At 51.1% G+C, this 18,097-nt stretch overlaps 1 protein-coding gene across 6 annotated transcripts in view; it reads left to right on the top strand.

The window, feature by feature from the left end:
- Positions 1-1,208: 1,208 nt before the first annotated feature.
- Positions 1,209-18,097, top strand: part of HRH2 (histamine receptor H2) — a 47,910-nt gene continuing 31,021 nt past the window's right edge. For 5 of the 6 annotated variants that reach the window (XR_006269857.1, XR_006269858.1, XR_006269856.1 and 2 more), the window contains exon 1: positions 1,307-1,555. The gene's annotated coding sequence lies outside the window, so the exon portion shown is untranslated. The other variant, XM_043470674.1, reaches the window with a different exon arrangement.

The following is an 18,097-nucleotide window of genomic DNA, read 5'->3' as shown; positions in this document are numbered from 1 at the left end:
GAGGAGGACATGGCAACCCAATCCAGTATTCTTGCCTGGAGAATCCCATGGACAGAGGAGACTGGTGGGCTACGGTCCATAGAGTTGCAAAAGAGTCACACATGACTTAATACACACACACACACACACACACACACACACGTTACTTTGTGAATTGTTGGTGAGCAGGAGTAGAGTCTGTGAGACCAACTTGGAGGCCTTTGCTGTCATTCCAAGTTACTGGTGACTTGGATACACCATCTACAACAGCCTCCCCCAGAAGCTGTGACCTCTGAGCTCCAGGGAGCTACAACCTTAGTCTCTGCATCTCAGCACACACATAGCCCTGGGTGGGCGGGGGGGGAGGGGGTGGGCACAGTGACAGAATGACTTGGGGTGGGGTGTCAGTCATCCGCAGCACATACCTGAAACTTAGACTCAGCAGAACCAGCTCCCTTTCCCCCTGCTTTGTCTAACTTCTGCAGAAACTCCCCTCCACGTATCAGATGGGGCAGCCCATCTGACTGCCTGCCTCGCTTACTCTGGGTTTGCAACCCAGGCCTGATACAACCCTCAACATCCTGCCCACCCAGGCTCCGCTCCACCAAGGTCTTCTGGGTTAGCATAGCAGCCTTGATACCTTGATCTGAAGAGAGGCTTTCTCCCATTGAGCCTCTGTGTTTTCATCTGAAAGGCGGGTGTTATTTTCCCTACTCCAAGAGCTCTTTTTCCCAAAGACCCTCCTTCCTACCTTTTCGCTCTCTCCATTTCTCCCTTCAAATAGAACAAATCCACTCTGGGCATTTCTGAAACTCCACTGATTTTTTTTTTTTTAAATCAATAACCCCTGAACTGATTTCTCAGTGCCCTTAAGCCTCAGGCCCTCTTTGTTTCCAGTCCAGATCCCAGAATTTTCCAGACTTCTCCCTTGAAACTAGTTCTTCCTCTCTCTTCTAGCTTGATTCCAGGTGGCTGGGAGCTGGACACCCAAGGGTAGCGGGTGCCACCTGATCCCATGGGTCTAGCCCTCCCAGGGCAGGCCGTCCAGCTGTGGGCAGAAACCAGTGCTGAACCAGTCAGGAGTCCCTCTCCTCTTAGCCAGGAAGGCACAGCTGGAGTCTGGGTCCCAGGCCAGGCAGTGGGGGGAGTGGGCGGGAGGGAGGGGAAAAGCTAGGGAAAGAGGGGGGAGCGTGACCAAAGGAAAAAAGAAAGACAAAAGGGAAAGTGTGAGGCAGAGACAAGGAAAGAAGGTCCAGGAGAAAGCAAAAGACAGAGTGTGGGAGAGTGTGGGAGACGCAGGAAAGCCAAGGAGGGGAGCATGTGAGTGTGTGCGTGCGCCGTGGGGGAAAGAGGCGACAGAGAGGGAGAGAAAGAGACTTGGAGAGGGAAGGAAGGGAAGGAGCGAGCGGGAGCCAGGAGCAGCGAGCTGGGGGCGGAGACGAGGAAGTGGGTGCGAGGCGCAGGGCGCGGGCGGGCGGGGAGCGCCGCCCGCTCCATCCCTGCCCGGAGCGCAGCCGGCGCGGGCGCAGGACGGAGGCGAGCCCGAGCGGAGCCACCTCGGCGGCGGCAGCTCCAGGTAACGCGGCCGCCGTCTCCCCGCCGGGCCTGGGCGCGGGGTGGGGTCCCCGGGCAGGCGCTGGTGGAGAGGAGGGGCGCCCCTGGCGGCTGCTCCCGGTTCCCGGTCGCCGGCTTGACCCTGACCCCAGGTTCGAGCCCGGCCAGTCCGCGTGCGGGCTGTGCCTGACCTTGGACCAGTCCGTTTGCCGGCGAGACTCAGTTTCCTTTTGTGACTCGCGGGGGTGGCGCCCTGGGAACGTGGCAAGCGCGGGGTGCAGCCCCGGTCGGTCTGCGGTGGTGCTCTGGGCGCGGGATCGCGCGGAAGTCCCCGCTGCCCCCGTGGGGATGGTTTTGGAAAACCCACTTTCGCAGAAACAGCCCATGATTTGTCCCTATGTCTGGGCGCTGGCGTTTTCTCAGGGCGATGTCTGTGGGCGCAAGGCACGACTTTCTGCTTAAGGGAAGCCGGTAGAGGGCAGGGGGTGGACCGGGAGGGGGCTCCCAGCTCCTTAGGGAGCCTTCGCTCTCCTGGACTGTCACCCCGATGCCTGATGCCCGGGAGCGAGGACCGGGTACGGGGAGCTTCTGGACAGCGAGCCTCCAGGATGGAGCCGGGCAGGTGGCCTCGGCTTGGAGGCTTGGAAACGCAGTTCTGCCGCCTAATGCGTGCAGCTGACCTTGAGCATGGGAGCCTCAGCTTCACTCAAGGATAAGAAGGTGGGGCAGGCAGGTACCTGCGGGTCGTGGCATTCCCCGGTGGCAGCTGTCATGCCCTAACTCGGGTGCCCAGAGTCCTGGCGCGGGCTGCCTCCTGGAAACTCATTTGTATGTGCCAGATCGGTCCTGGTCTCCTTTGCCAGAGATGGTTAGTGGTCCAGCTGGGCATGAAGCAGTGCCCAGGGAATGAGGAGGGGGGTGTCAGGAGCCCCTCTCCCCAACCCAGATACAACATCCTGGTGGTTATTTTAGATGTGACGCCTTTGAGGTAACAGCTTACATCCAGTCAAGACTCCTGACGGAAGCTCTCTGAGCCTCAGTTTCCTTATTTGTAATAGAAAGTCATGAATTCCTCCCTGTTCAGGAGATTCCTGTTGCTGGAGGTTAGGAAAGGCAATTAGTAAATATTTATTGACACCTTGGACCCTGAGTTATGAGGAGAATTGAACAGAATGAAAAAAGAACGTTTCTTTTGCACATGCCAGGCCTGGTAACTCAGCGTGTGATGTATATGGTATTGGCTATAGTCATTGCAATAATCAGGGAATCCAGTGCCATTAAATCCCAGTTTACAGAAAACCAAGGCTCACAGGGTCTGTGATTTCCTCAGGGTCACACTGATGGGAAGTGCCTGCCCTGGGGCTGGCCCCAGTCCTGCCTGATTGCAGAGTGCTTCTCAGAGCACCAAACTGGCCCCCAAATATGGTGGTAGATGGCGTTCCTGGCACCTGGTTCATTGCTTGCTTGTTGGCTGGTTTCTTGTGAAGCATGTAATAGGAAGAGGTGCTACATAATCGCTGGAGAAAGTGAGTCTGAAGTCTGGCTGTGGTGTGTGGGGGGTCCCTTTGCCAGGTGATTTCTCCAGGAGTCTGGAAGGAAGGAAGGTCACGGCCCGACTCCACACAGGAAGCAAATACCAGGCTGCCTCACTCTGTCCCACCAACTTTTCCTTCCCCTGCCCGCTCATCCCAGTTCACCTTACCTCCATTAATCTCAACCGAGGCTGCTGCTCCAGGTCACAAGAGCAGTCTTCCTTCTGCATCCTCTCATGATGACTAATGGAGCTGACCGTCTGGGCTGAGGTGTCCGAGGGGAAAACAAATCCAGCTGTGCTCCATCTCCGCGAGGGCCCCAGAGAAGCAGAAACAGGATTGGGTCCCAGTCTCAAGGATTTAGCTCAGCTTAGGGAGAAAGTCTGTGATGACGGGAAAATGGGCATCCTGCTCTGGGAAAATGGGTGTTCCGGCAGGCTGGAGAGGTTCCTTTGCCAAAAATGTTCTAAGAGCAGAGCAGAATATCCAAACAAGATGATGGGAATATAAACCAAGGCTCAGCTGGAAAGAGATTCATCAAGAGAGAGGGCCTACATGTTCGAAAGTAGGAGATCAACTGAGGAAACTATGGAACAGTCAGGTGGCTAATAAAAATGGACAGTCCTCTTTTTAATGATAATTTTTTATGTTATCTGTATTTTACTACAATATTAAAACACTTGAAATTAAAGTATAGTCGATTTACAACATAATATTAATTTCTGCTGTTATAGCAAAGTAATTCAGTTATATGTGTGTATATATATATATATATAATATATATTTAGAGAGAGAGACATTCTTTTTTAAAATATTCTTTTCCATTATGGTTTATCATAGGCTCCTGAATATGGTTCTCTGTGCCGTGCAGTAGGACCTTGTTTATCCATTCTATATGTAACAGCTTACATCAGCTAACCCCATCCTCCCACTGCTTCCCCCCTCAGCCCCCTTCCCCTGGGCAACCACCAGTCCGTCCTCTATGAAAAATGGACGGTTCTTCATGGATGGGGGCTTGTGTATGTGTATATGTAGCATCACAAATTGGTGGCAAGTACTTAGAAAAAAGACTGGAAGGATATAAGCCAAACGGTGTTAACAGTGTTTGCCTGTGGGAGATTTATTCCCACTTTATAATTTATAGACTTTACGGATTTTAGTCAATGAACATATACTATACTAATTAGTGGACATAGAACTGTCTGATTTTTAAGGACCATATACTCCACCTGCTCCCACCTCTTCCTGGCCAGCATCCAGGACACGGCTGAAGTATGGAGGCCTGTCAGCAAGAGGGTCACCTCTGTGTTGAGGCCTGGCAGGCATCTTAGAAGGAAGAAGGAATACTAAATTTGCCTGAGTTGTTTTTCCTGTGTGCTCGTGGTATATCTGTGAGGCAGGTGCTCGCGATAGCCCCATTTCTCAGAGAAGAAGCCGAGAGTGAGACCTCTTCAGCCACTTCCCGTTGTCCCATAAGATCCAAAGCCAGGCCACCCACATTCAGAGCCTGCGCTCAGCTGGAGTCAGGAAGGGTCAACAGACTCCATCGGTTGACATTTTAGTACTTATCACAGAAACCCTGGGGGAGGCAGTGCTTCTCTGCACTTTCTGAAGAAATGGCTTGAGAAATTCCCTGGTGTTTCGGTGGTTACGATTCAGCCTCTCACTGTGGGGGCGCAGGGTCAGTCCCTGGTCGGAGAATGAAGATCCTGCAAGCTGTGGGGCATGACCCCCAAAATTAAATCAAGTTTCTGTTTAAAAGAAAAGAAACGGCTCAGCAGTGACCTCTCAAGTGCCAGGCCTTGTGCTAGGGACCCAAAGGCACATAAGGTGCCATCCCCACACAGACGTGGGGGAGAGCAGTGTGTAAACTGTCTCCGCAGGGCCTTCCTGGTGGGGGTGGGGGATTGTTTTAGGGACACTGGAGCCTCAGAGGAGGAAGAACGGAGGCTCCCTGGACAAGATGGTATCTGAAATGGTTCTGGAAGAATAAGCAAGAACCCACCAGGTGAGCAAGACAGGCTAGAACAGTGGTTCTCAACTGGGCAGTTTGGCCGCCCAGGGGCATTTATCAACATATGGAGACAGTTTTGATTATCACAGCTGGGGGTGGGGAGGTGTACTGACAGCCAGTGGGCAGAGGGCACGGATGCTGCCAAACATCCCACAAGGCCCAGGACGGTCCCCACAACAGAGAATTTACCTGTGCAAAATGTCAATGGTGCTGAGTTGAGAAACCCTGGAACAGAAGAGAAGGGCCGTCCTGAGCAGGGTTGGCCCATGCAGGGCGTCCACGGATATTCAGCAGCTGCCACCTTGGAGCCCGTGACAGCACTCCTGGCCTCCCTGCTGCCACTCTGCCCCCACCACCAGCCAGAGTGGTCTCTTTTTAAACAAAAAACATAAAAGCTTTATAGAGATATAATTCACCTGCCATAAAATTCAAATATATAAGCCAGCTGCTTTGAGTATATTTGCAGAGCTGTACAACCGTGGCTGCTCTCTGATTCCAGAACATTTTCATCATCCCAAAGAGAAACTTTCTACACATTGGCTGTGCACCCTATCCACCCCCCGACCCCCACCCCCCCACAAATCACTGATCTGCTTCCTGTCTCTGTAGATGTGCCTGTTCTGGAGATTTCGTGTCAGTGGAATCATGCAACATATGACCTTTTGTGTCTGGCTTATTGTCAGCATTGTGTCCTCAAGGGCCATCTATGTTGTAGCGTGTGTCAGTACGTCACTGCTTTTTATGGCCCAAATAATATTCCATTGCATGGATAGACCACATTTTGTTTATCCATTCATCAGTTGATGCTTGATTGGTATTTGGGTCGTATCTACCTTTTTGGCTATTATGAGTAACACTGCTCTGAACAGTTGTGTACAGGTTTTGTCAGGACATAAATTTTCATTTCTCTGAGGTATATACCTAAAAGTAGAATTATTAGGTCATATGATAACACTAGGTTTAACCCTTTGAAGAAGCACCAGAGTGTTTTCCGAAGCAGTGGCGCCATCGTACATCTCCACCAGCCCTGTCTGAGGTCTCCATCCTCCCTGACGCTCATGGTCTGACTTTTGGATCCTAGCCATGCTAGTGGGTGTGAAGTGATATCACTGTGGTTTTGATTTGCATTCCCCCGATGGCTAATGAATTTGAACACCGTTTTGGGTGCTTCTTGGCCGATTGTGTATCTTGTTTGCAGCACCGTCTTTTCAAATCAGCTTTAAAACTTGGTTGCATGCTTCCCTTACTTAGAGCGAGCCATAAACCCCGCAGAGAGGTACCAGGCCTGCCCGATGGGGCCTTGACCCCATCTCTGGGCGCATCTTCCCTCACTCTGCTATGGCCAAGCCGACCTCAGAGCAGCAAGCCCGAGTCCTTTGCAGGGAGGTTTCCCCTACCCCCAACTGCCACCCCATCCTCCTTTGCATAGCAGCTCTGGGATCAGCCTCAGAAAGAGCTTCCCTGTTCTCTTGGTCTCAAGGGCCTTCCCTGACACCCACCCACAAGCTTTTTCTATCCCCTCTCAAGGTTTCTTTTGGATATCCTTTTTAGTATCTCATAAAATCCGGAAGAACTGGCCTCCTGTGTGACCCTGGGCAAGTGGCTGCCCCTCTCTGGGTCCCGGCTGCCCCATCTGAAAACAGACACAGGTATATGAGCTGGCTGACCTCATAGGGCCTTTCTAACTCTGCCCTTCATTGATGCCAGCTTCCCTGTGGTAGCTCTGCCAGGAGGCGCCGGCCTGGCGCCATGGCAGCAAGAGAAAGGTGGCTGGAGCCAAGTTGGTCACGGATCGTAGCAGGCGGCGTGGCTGATAATCGGCAGCTCCGTGGGGACAGTCTCCAGGAGCATGTGGCAGCCAGGAACAGTAGGAAGAATTGTCAACAGCTCGCCCCAGGGCTCCACCTTGGCCACTTTCAGCTCTAGAGTCACCCACTTTCCCCAAGAGAGTAATCTAACCTCCAAACCCTCTTTGAGCATTAGAGCCATCCGGCCCCTCACTCAGTCACTTAACAAACACTTCCTGGTGGTCTGCCATGCCTAGTCCTGCGTGGTGCCCCAAAGACATAGAGACAGATAAGCGCCACACCTGCCCAGAGATCCAGGTGTCGTGGGGAAGGCAGGCTTGCAGCCAGCAGCAGGACAGCGGCAGCCCTGAAGTGGGGAGTAGCCCTCAGACTGGAATACCCACTGCCTGGCGGGGAAGCGGGAGGATTTGCAAGCTGGGTGTGAGGGTGAACGGGAGTGCCGCAGGTAGGCAGAGTGTCTGGGTATTAAAGGCATAGGAAGAGGTGTGCAGAGACACGGCTGCAAAGCCTCCAGGTGTGCTCAGGGCATTCAGGACAATTAAGTTTTGCCTGAGGCTCCGGGGTCAGTGGAAGGAGGTAACAGAGGATTCGATTTGCTGAGGTCCTGATCATGGAAAGCCTGCAGTGCCAAGCAGAAGAGTGTGGACTTAGCCCTGGAGGCTGCAGGTGCCGGGCAGAGATTGGAGGCTGCAGATAGAGGCCAGCAGGTTGCACTTTTGAAAAGTTCCCTTTCCCCAGACAGCACAGAGGCCAGGGTGCTGGGGAGAGAAGGGGAGACCAGGCACCCTGTCTGGATACCCTTGCTCTTTCCAGATGAGCAGAGATGAAGGCTGGAGCACTGCCGCTGGAGGGAAGGGGCAGAGTCTAAAGCTGTTTGGCAGACAGAAGCACCTGAAGGAGATCGGGGAGTCTAAACAATGAACGACACTGGAGATGCCAGGGCCAGCCTCCCAGGCTGCTGTGACGGGGAGGCATGGGACCTGTGGGAGCTGGCCCGTGAGGGTGGCGTTTTCCTGGTGGCTGAGGCACGACCACAGAGACAGTGGAAGAGGGTGTCCAGACCGAGGGATTGGGCTCTGCAAAGGACCAGAGCTGTGAGACTGTCGAGAGTGAAAGGAAGGGTGAAGCCTCCTGCGTGGTTGAAGTACAGGGCGTATAAGAGGGGAGGGGAAACTGAGGCTGGGGAGGGCAGAAGGGGCAGAGACTCTGGCCTCTGAAGGCCGTGGGACTCCCAGCTATGGCCCCACTGCCTGCCCCTTCCAGACACAAAGCAGTCACTACCCTGGAGAAAGCCCATTGCTAGAATCAATCACCCCCCTTCTGGACTCTGTACCACACTCCCAGGGCAGAGATGGGTAAATGTCAGACCCCCGCCCCCCCACCCCGAACACTGACTGATGGATTTGGTCTAGGGCAGAATTTGCAAAGCCGTATGAAAGGCGGGAGGGTGGTTAGAAAAGCAACCAGGTCCTGGGGGCCGACCTTGCTCTCCGAGAGCAGCAGGAATGTGCCAAGGTCATAGACACCTGCTGGTGGAGGACTTTCGCAGGAAACTATAAAATACTTTTTATTAAGCCATTATTTTAAAATGAGATTTCATTGAAAAGTTTGGGTCTTTTATTTATTTTTTCAAAGACTGTATATATATTCAGATCTTCCTTCCTTCCTTTCTTCCTTTTTAAATGTTTATTTATTTGGCTACTCCAGATCTTAGTTGCAGCACACGGGATCTTTGCTTCCAGGCCTGAGGGATCTAGTTCCCTGGCCAAGGACTGAACCCAGCCCCCCTGCATTTAGTGGTAAAGAACCCGTCTGCCAATGCAGGAGATGTAAGAGACACAGGCTCGACCCCAGGGTGGGGAAGATCCCCTGGAGGAGGGCATGGCAACCCACTCCGGTATTCTCGCCTGGAGATCCCCATGGACAGAGGAGCCTGGTGGGCTACAGTCCACAGGACTGCAAAGAGTTGGACACTGAAGCGACTTAGCATGCACACACCCTTGCCTTAGGAGCACAGAGTCTTAGCACTGGCCCACCAGGGAAGTCCCCTAGATGTTTTATTTCAAAGCCAGAAGTACTCACATCAGGGCTTCCCTGATCACTCAGTTGGTAAAGAATCCATCTGCAATGCGGGAGACCTGGGTTTGATCCCTGGGTTAGGAAGATCCCCTGGAGAAGGGAAAGGCTACCACTCCAGTATTCTGGTCTGGAGAATTCCATGGATTGTATAGTTCGTGGGGTCACAAAAGGCGGACACAACTAAGTGACTTTCACTCACTCACTTAAACATCATCTTTCCAGTTTCTCCTAAAGAATGTGGTGATCCCGTGGCACTGGGCCCATACTGACCACGGTAGCCATCCCTCTGGCCCAAGTCCCGATCCCCTCTCTGAGTCACCATGCTTGTACCCCCAGTCCCAGAGGATGTAGACTGTTCACACACAGCCTGCCTGGGTCCTAGGCCCTCAGACCGAGGAGGTCTGACCAACACCCTAGTTTTCTCTGCCCTAGTACCTTTCCCTTGCCCTGCGTTCCCTGACAGGTCCTGGGAGCATCATTGTCAGGGGAGGCTCCATGGTAAAAGTAGGGCTGGCGGAGAGAGAGTGGGTCTGGGATCTTATTTGGCTTTTTGGAAAGCCCTGCAATCGTCAGGGCCTGTCAGTCACAGCACACGCTGGTGGACTCTGTCCAGTAAGACCCCAGCTGACTTGATTCATCCCTGAATCATTCCCAGTACAGATTCCTTTGTTTAAGTAGCACCCTGCCCTCATTTGGGGAAATACCGCCTATTTCTAAAGGTTTATTAGATAGCCAGGGCTTTTTCTTCTCATTTTTTCATTAAATAAAACACTGATATGGCTCAGAAGTACAATATACAGAGGTGTGTGCGTGCTTAGTCACTCAGTCGTGTCCAACTCTGCAATGCCATGGGCTGCAGCCCGCCAGGCTCCTCTGCCTGTGGGGATTCTCCAGGGAAGAATACTGGTGTGGGTTGCCATGCTCTCCCCCAGGAGATCTTCCCAACTCAGGGATCGAACCCAGGTCTCCTGCATTGCAGGCAGATTCTTTACCAACTGAGACACCAGGGAAGCCCATACAAAGGTACATGATATAATATACAAAGGCCCTGTCTACTTTGCCCAAAAGAGGGGGTCAATTTTATTTTGTTGCAATGTATCTTTTCAGATTTTCTTCATGCAAAAACATATACACTTCATATATAAACATATGCATGTGTACTAAGTCACCTTAGTCGTGTCTGACTCTGTGACGCTATGGACTGTAGCCCACCAGGTTCCTCTGTCCATGGGATTCTCCAGGCAAGAATACTGGAGGGGCTTGTCATGCCCTCCTCCAGGGGAGATTCTTTACTGCTATCGCTACCTGGGAAGCACCACATATAAACACATGTTTACATATATATGTATGTATTCTCACCTTTGACATAAGGAGAATATATTAGACACACTTCTGCATCTTCATGCTGCTTTTTAGTCCCAGTAGGCTTCATTCTCAAGTGTAGAAGATTTTGAATAAGGAGATGTAGAAGAAAACAGTAACAAATAATTGTATCACCATCAGAAAGCCACTATTACCATCCAGCCCGTCCTTCTAGACATAAACTTTATTTGTTGTGTTTCTCTCCAGCTGGTTAACAGGGTAGGAGTTCATAGCTGCAGTCATCCTCTGTATACAATCTGAATCCTGCTGCTTTACTACTTAAATGTAAGCATTTCCCCTTATTTCATAGTTTCCAAAATGTGACAGCAGCAGCTCTAGTAATTCCATTAGGACATAATTTATGCCACTATTCTTCCAGTTTTGAACATATAAAAGTCATTTGCAGCATCACCTGTCATAAATAATACAGTTAAGCCTACAGTTTTGTGTGTATTTGGAATTGTCTTGAGTGAGCATCTTCAGAAAGCCTGCACCCGGAGTAGAAGCCAAGCAGCAGTGATTTGGTCCCCAGGGCTGGGGGCTGGAGGCTGGGGGGCTGGGAGCGTGTAGCTGAGGGAGGGGGTGTAGGGGGGCCTTGTGGGGAGAAGGGATCAGGAGGCCAGTGGGCAGCTGTAGGGAGGCGGGTTCTAGTCCCGGCCTTGTGCCGAGTGTTTGTGCGTCTGCAGAGCGCTCCCTTGCACTCAGCACTTAGTCTCTGGAGCTTCACACACATTTGCCCAACTACTCCTCACAACAGTAGGATAACGGGGAAGTTCCTGTTATTTCCATTGTGCCCGGTGAGGAATCTGAGATGGGAAGAATCCAAGCCCTTGCTCCCTATGGCTGCATAAAGAAGCAGCGGGGCCAGAACGTGGCCCAGGTCCCTGGTCCTGGAGGTGCCTTGCTCTTAACCCATCACCAGCCATTCTATACCCTTGTGTGTTTGGGACTAGTATCCCCATTTTGCAGAAAGGGAAACCGAGGCTCAAGGCAAAGCTGCCTGGCTAACAGTGCCTCCTTGGCAAGTAGCAGAGATGGGATTCGAACTCAGGGCTGAGATGGGGATCGGTGAGAGGCGGGCTGGGAGGAGAAGCCTTCTGACCCACACATGGTCCCAGCCAGCCATGGAGACTGTGCAGGGCTGCCCAGGAGCTACCTACCCCTGTGCTCAGATCTTCCAGATGAAGACATGTTTACCTGGGTGCCTTCTCTTGCAGGAGGGTGGGCGAGAAGACCAGAGAATGGCCAGGGGGCAGGGAGAGACATTTACCAAGGAACCATCACGTCTCTAGCATCCCGTTACCTTCACATTTCATCTTGCCAGCATTGCATGCTGTGGTTTTCTGCTCATTTACAGATGGGAAAACTGAGCCTCCGACAGGTTCCTGGTTCCTCTCCACTACACAGTGTTAGCTTCCTGGGTTGAGCAAAATACTCAAGTGTGGCAGGTGGCCCTGAGTGTCCTGGGGTGGACTTGGATGGCAGTTGTCTCAGATAACAACAACCATCCCATCACACGGTGAACAGATTGGCTTTTTAGTTCTCCTTCAGACTTTCTTCTTTGTGCAAGGAAAGTTATCAGTTAGGTGCTAATGTGTCTTTAACACCTTTGTAGCACAGCCTTTCTAACTAGGAGAGGGTTGGGCTGGCTTTTCAGGCAGCAGCAGCTACATGGAATTTAATAACATCAGCTCTGTTTCCACTGCCTTTGTTTTCAGGGTAGCCTATTTGAGGGAAAGTGATCCTGGTGGCTATTGTAATAATAAGACAAAATTCCTTTTGCAATTCATTCTATCACTTTAAAGAAAAATGTTAAGTACAAAATAGAACTGGTATATTTTGTGGGTTTGGCAAAATCGTGGAGTTGGTCCATGAATGCATGAGGTTTGGAAACACAGTAGGCTTCAGACAGGGTATGCTGTTGGCAATTGGAAGCCTAGAGGGCCCTTCCCTCCTCTGGCAGCTGCGTGACCTCAGCCCAGGCATTCGGCCTCTCTGAGCCGTCTTTGCAAAGTGTGGTAATAGTGACTGCCCTGGCAGCTCCGCAGGGAGCTCTCCTGGACTCACTCTGAAGTAATGGCACGTGGAGGGAGTGGAAAGTGGGGGAGGGCAGAGAGGATTACCCAAGATAACCAGTGTGTGACTGTTCCTGGCAAGCCTTCGCTGTTTGCTGTGGATATCTGTAAGGTGACCCAGTGAGCTGTAGGACTTTGGTCACACTTGTTACCTCAAGTCTGGTCATGGGCTTTGGTCAGGTTACAAAGCACCATAAACCTCAAGTTCCTCGTCTATAAAGTGGAGATAAGTAATGGTGGCCATGTAGGAAGGCTGTTGCAGAGAGATTAAATGGGATAAAGTACGTAAATATCAGTTCTTAGAACATTGCTTACACTTTCAAAGCACCCCCTAAATGTGGTATTATCCTGCAATGATGGTTGTTTTCAGTATGCATTAGTCAACCCAATAAATATGAATTGAGCCCCCATTAAGTGCCTGTCAGGGAACAAAAAATGATGCCTATATTCTATTTTGGAGAGAGAGACAGTGAACAAATCGGGGAAAAAAGAAAAAAATGTCAAAAAAATATTGGCTTTCTCTGTGAAGAGCCAGGTGGAGGGGATATGGTGAGGGTCCAGGAGCTGCTCCAAGGGTCAAGGAGGATGCCCTCCACAGAACTGATATTTGAGCCAAGATGCCAATGTCCACCCACGTCAGCAGCAGATCAAGGCAGAGGCCTGAGGAGGAGACGGTGCATGTCCAAGGCTCTGGGGCAGGGTCAGAGTGGTCGGGTACCCGGTGAGCCCTGAGGCTGAGGAAGGAGGTCAGAGAGATGGGGCACGGATCCCAGGGGCGGGATGTCTTGTGATCCAAGGAGCGTGTGTAAGGCACAGTGTGGATGAGACAGAAGCAGGAGGGCAGTGCTGGAGACCAAAGAGGGCAGCAGAGATGCCTGTGGACAGCTGTCACAGAAGCCCAGACAAGAGATGCTGCTGGCTTGGATGAGGACCAGGATGGCAGCAACCAAAGAAAGTAGCCTCATCCAAGACATATGTATTTCAGAGGGAAAATGCATCCACTTTGCTGATGGGTTGAATGTTGGGGACGAAGGAAAGACAGTGGTCCAGGATGATGCTTGAATGTGTAGCCTGAGCCCCGAGGTGATTGAAGGGAAATCAGAGGCTAGAAAAGAGACTCAGAGATCCTCCTTCCCTTTGTGTCCCCGATGTCCAGAATAGGCAAATTCTATGGAGCCCGAAAGCAAGTCAGTGGTTGCCGGGAACCGGAGACAGGAAGTGATTGCTTAACAGGTATAGGTTCCCTTCAAGATGATGACTATGTTTGAAAACCAAGTAGAGATGGAAGTTACACAACATCATGAATGGACTGAATGCCATTGAACTGTGCACTTTGATCTTATGTGCCCTTCACCTAAACTGAAAAAAAGGGGGAGAAATAGAGATGCTCCTAAACAACAGTGACCAAGGGAATTTGTTGTCACCCGATGTGGCTTCAGCTTCCCACATCAACCGTTGGCAGAGGCCAGTCAGATGATCTGGGGTCTCTCACTGAAAAGAAAACACCTCAGCAAGGACTGGTCACACAAATAGTCAGCAAATGAACTGAATTATATGCATGTCTTAGTTGGTGGCGGGGCAGGGCGGTTGGCTATGGACATTCAGAGACAGTGGAGTTAGATCTGGTTCAAAGCCCTGCCTGTCTCTTTTCCAGCTATGCACCTTTGGACAAGTGACTTAATGTCTGAACCTGAGTTTCACAATCTGTCAAATGGGACTCATAATAATCTCTGCCTCACAGAGATATTTGGGGCTTCCCAGGTGGTGCGCGGTAAAGAATCTGCCTGTCAAGGCAGGAGACTCTAGAGATGTGGGTTCACTCCCTGGGTTGGGGAGATCCCTGGGAGTAGGACATGGCAACCCACTCCAGAGTTCTTGCCTGGAGAATCCCATGGACAGAGGAGCCTGGTGGGCTACAGTCCACAGTCCAAGGGGTCGCAAAGAGTCAGACACGACTGAGTACCGAAGAGCAGCCCAGAGATACTAAGTTACCTGTGGGTGCTCAGCGGATGGAAGAGGCCAGTGTCCTGGCTTCCAGCCCCAGTCATCTTCCCTGCACTGTAATGCCCGAGTGAGGACAGTCGTCACAGGAGAAGTCCGCTTTGCTGCACCATGCCTTTCACACATGGGTGGGGCTCGTCTTTGGTTGTGCCAACAGCAGCGGTTACAGAACCTGCCCCAAATTCCAGGTGATATTTGGGTCCGTTCACCTCTCAGCCTGTGCAGAGGGGGCACTCTCCCCCATCAAGGGGGCTGCAGTGTTTGGGACAAGACGGGCTTGAGAGCAGAAGTGAAAACAATCCCAGCTTCGGATCCCTGTCAGCTCAGAGACAGGAAAGGGTGGAACCAAAAACTAAGATCACCAGGAGCCCAAGGCCTTTCTCTCTAATGAACAACCTCAGCCAGAAATTGTTTACTGCCATATGAGGCTTTTACCGAACGTCAAGCCCCCTGTGGGGAAGGAGTTAGAAATCTACAACCACGAAGATCAAAGACAGCAAAAGAGGAAGCACCTTCGGCTGCGGATGCCCGGAGAACTCACATCATCTCTTTGGAAAGCCTGAAGGGTGTAGTTTCTTTCTCTGTAGGAAAGCTGAAATAATAGCAACTGAAAACCAGGATTATGGAGTCAGACAGACGGGGATTCAAATTCTGACTTTTTGACTTAGTGATATTGAGACTTTGGGCAACCTCACTTTCCTGAACCTGGGTTTCTGCATTTTTAAAATGAGGAAAAGACCTCTTGCCACAGGATGTTGTGGTGAAGCGTGAGTGAGAGGATGTTCAGAGAGCAGATGGCCCTAAGCATGTTGTGGAGCCTATTTGACGTATGTTCACCGGTCAGAAGTGCCTCATTGATTGACGGCTGACTGGGATCAAGAGGGTGGTGTCCTGCATGCCACCAGTTCTCTAGGCAATCTCGGACCTGTTGATTGAACCTCCAGGGCTGGCCTGCTGCCCTTAGAACTAAGTGCAAACTCCTTAGCACTCCCCTCACAGCTACATTTCCACTCCCCACCCTGAGAACTGGCTGGAAAGGTTGGCAGAGGCCAGATCATGCAGGGCTAGGGCTTGGCAGGCATCATCATCTTTTTGCAAATGACAGGAGAAGTAATTGGAGGGCTGGACCTGACCAGTCCTATGCAGTGACTGCGGAAAGAGGGGTATCTGAGGGTGAGCTTGGAGCAGAGGACTTACTAGTAAGGGGCTCTTGACTGAATAGTCAGTCAGTTCAGTCACTCAGTCATGTCTGACTCTTTGCAACCCCATGGACTGCAGCATGCCAGGCCTCCCTGTCCATCACCAACTGCTAGAGCTTACTCAAAGCCCTGTCCATAGAGTCGGTGATGCCATCCAACCATCTCATCCTCTATCGTCCCCTTCTCCTCCCGCCTTCAATCTTTCCCAGCATCAGGGTCTTTTCCAATAAGTCAACCCTTCACATCAGGTGGCCAAAGTATTGGAGTTTCAGCTTCAGCATCAGTCCTTCCAATGAACACCCAGGACTGATCTCCTTTAGGATGGACTGGTTGGATCTCCTTGCAGTCCAAGGGACTCTCAAGAGTCTTCTCCAACACCACAGTTCAAAAGCATCAATTCTACTCTTGACTGGGTAGACCGAGTGCCAGCCCTGGCTTGGAGCCCCGACGCTCCAGGTCCCGCTCTTAAGCATCACCTGAGCACACGGCCGCCTTTCCTTTGCTGTTGTTCCTTCCACCTGGGTGCCTTCCCTCTGCCCTTCTCTGCTGGTCAAGCCCTGTGGCCTGGCTGTTAGTTTGGCCATAGGTGATGTCTGCCCACGGCTGTCATTGTTCAGTCATTCAGTCGTGTCCGACTTTTTGCGACCCCATGGACTGCAGCACGCCAGGCTTCCCTGTCCTTCACAATCTCCCAGAGTTTGCTCAAACTCACATCCATTGAGTCAGTGATGCCATCCAACCATCTCATCCTCTGTCGCCCCCTTCTCCTCCTGCCCTTGATCCTTCCCAGCATCAGGGTCTTTTCCAGTGAGTTGGCTCTTTGCATCAGGTGGCCAAAGTATTGGAGCTTCAGCTTCAGCATCAGTCCTTCCAATGAATATCCCAGGTTGATTTCCTTTAAGATTGACTGGTTTGATCTTCTTGCTGTCCAAGGGATTCTCAAGAATCTTCTTCAGCACCACAATTTGAAATCATCAGTTCTTCGGCGCTCAGCCTTCTTCATGGTCCAACTCTCACATCTGTACATAACTACTGGAAAAACCATGGCACTGACTATAGGTAAAAAGATTCCCAAGGTTCCAAGGGACATATGAGGAAGGAAGTTTATCCTGCACCCTCGGCTGAGCCCCCATCAACCCCTCTGGGAGCAGTCAGCCCCTTTTCACGTGTGTCCTTCCTGGACCAGTCTGCGTGTCAGTGCAAGACCACAAGAACACGCGCACGTTCCCCCTTTAGCATGTCACACTCACACATGCAGAACCATTCCACATCAGCCCCAAAGCCTTCAATAGTCCTTTCTTTAATTTTAATTTTTTTATCCAAGTACAGTTGATATATGGTATTATGTAAGTTACAGGCATACAAGATAGTGAATAACAACATTTACAATATATCCTTGTAGCTTATTTATCCATAATAGTTTGTACTTCTTAATCCACTACCTTTATATTGTCCCTCCCTCCCATCCTTCTCCCCACTAGTAACCACTAGTTTGTTCTCTGTGTCTGTGAGTCTGCTTCTTTTTTGGAAAACAAGGAAGTTTCTCAAAAAACTAAAACTAGAGCTACCATATGACCTAGCAATTTCACTCTTGGATATATCTGAAAAAAAAAAAAAAAAAAAAAACAACCCACTAATTTGAAAAGAAACACGCACTCCAATGTTCATAGCAGTGTTATTTACAGTCGCCAAGGTATGGAAGCAACCTAAGTGTCTATCAACAGATGAATGGATAAAGAGGATGTGGGACATATATACCATGGAGTAGTATCCAGCCACAGCAAAGAAGGAAATATTGCCATTGATAGCAACATGGATGAACTTGGAGGCTATTATGCCGAAGTGAAATAAGTCAGACACAGACAAACAAATACTGTATAATATCACTTATATGTGGAATCTAAAAATATGAGAAACTGGTGCACTTGTCCTTTTGACGATTGCATTGTGTGCTGCCACAGGCACTTGAACACCATTTCCAGGTCATATGATGAATTTCTCAAAGTGCAACTGCTGGGTCAGTTGTCTGTTTTTAGCATCCGTGGGGTTTTCCAGGCCCCATAAAATGTTGCCTTCTGCACACACACACTGCTGTCACCTGCCACCACCCACAGCATCACCCACAGCATCCTCCCAGTTCCCACAGCCCCCCGCTGCTCCCCACACCCCCCATGGCCCCCGCCCCCATCATTAGGCAGTGTCTGGACTGCTGGAGGCTGGACCCGCCTCACCCTATGGGTGCACCTCTGGGCCCTACCCTGCATCCCGGGCTCCCAGTGGTGGAGTCCCAGAGCCCGCCAGCCTTTCTGAAGTGGCGTGGCCCCCGCCACCTGGCCTCCAGGCACGCTGCTCAGCACCTTTGTCTGCAGCCACAGCGGAGCTTAGAAGGCCCGTCTTCCCTCCTTCAAGAATGAGAGTCACCCCGCTGACATAGCTTCCACTTCCCAGGCGCCTCTGGGACTCCCGAGCGGGCAGTGCTCCTGGGGGAGCTGAC

Source organism: Cervus canadensis, chromosome 6, assembly GCF_019320065.1.
Source record: "Cervus canadensis isolate Bull #8, Minnesota chromosome 6, ASM1932006v1, whole genome shotgun sequence".
Classification (NCBI taxonomy): Eukaryota; Metazoa; Chordata; class Mammalia; order Artiodactyla; family Cervidae; genus Cervus; species Cervus canadensis.
The sequence above is the reverse complement of the archived record's forward strand: the minus strand, read 5'-3'. Positions and strand labels throughout refer to the sequence as shown.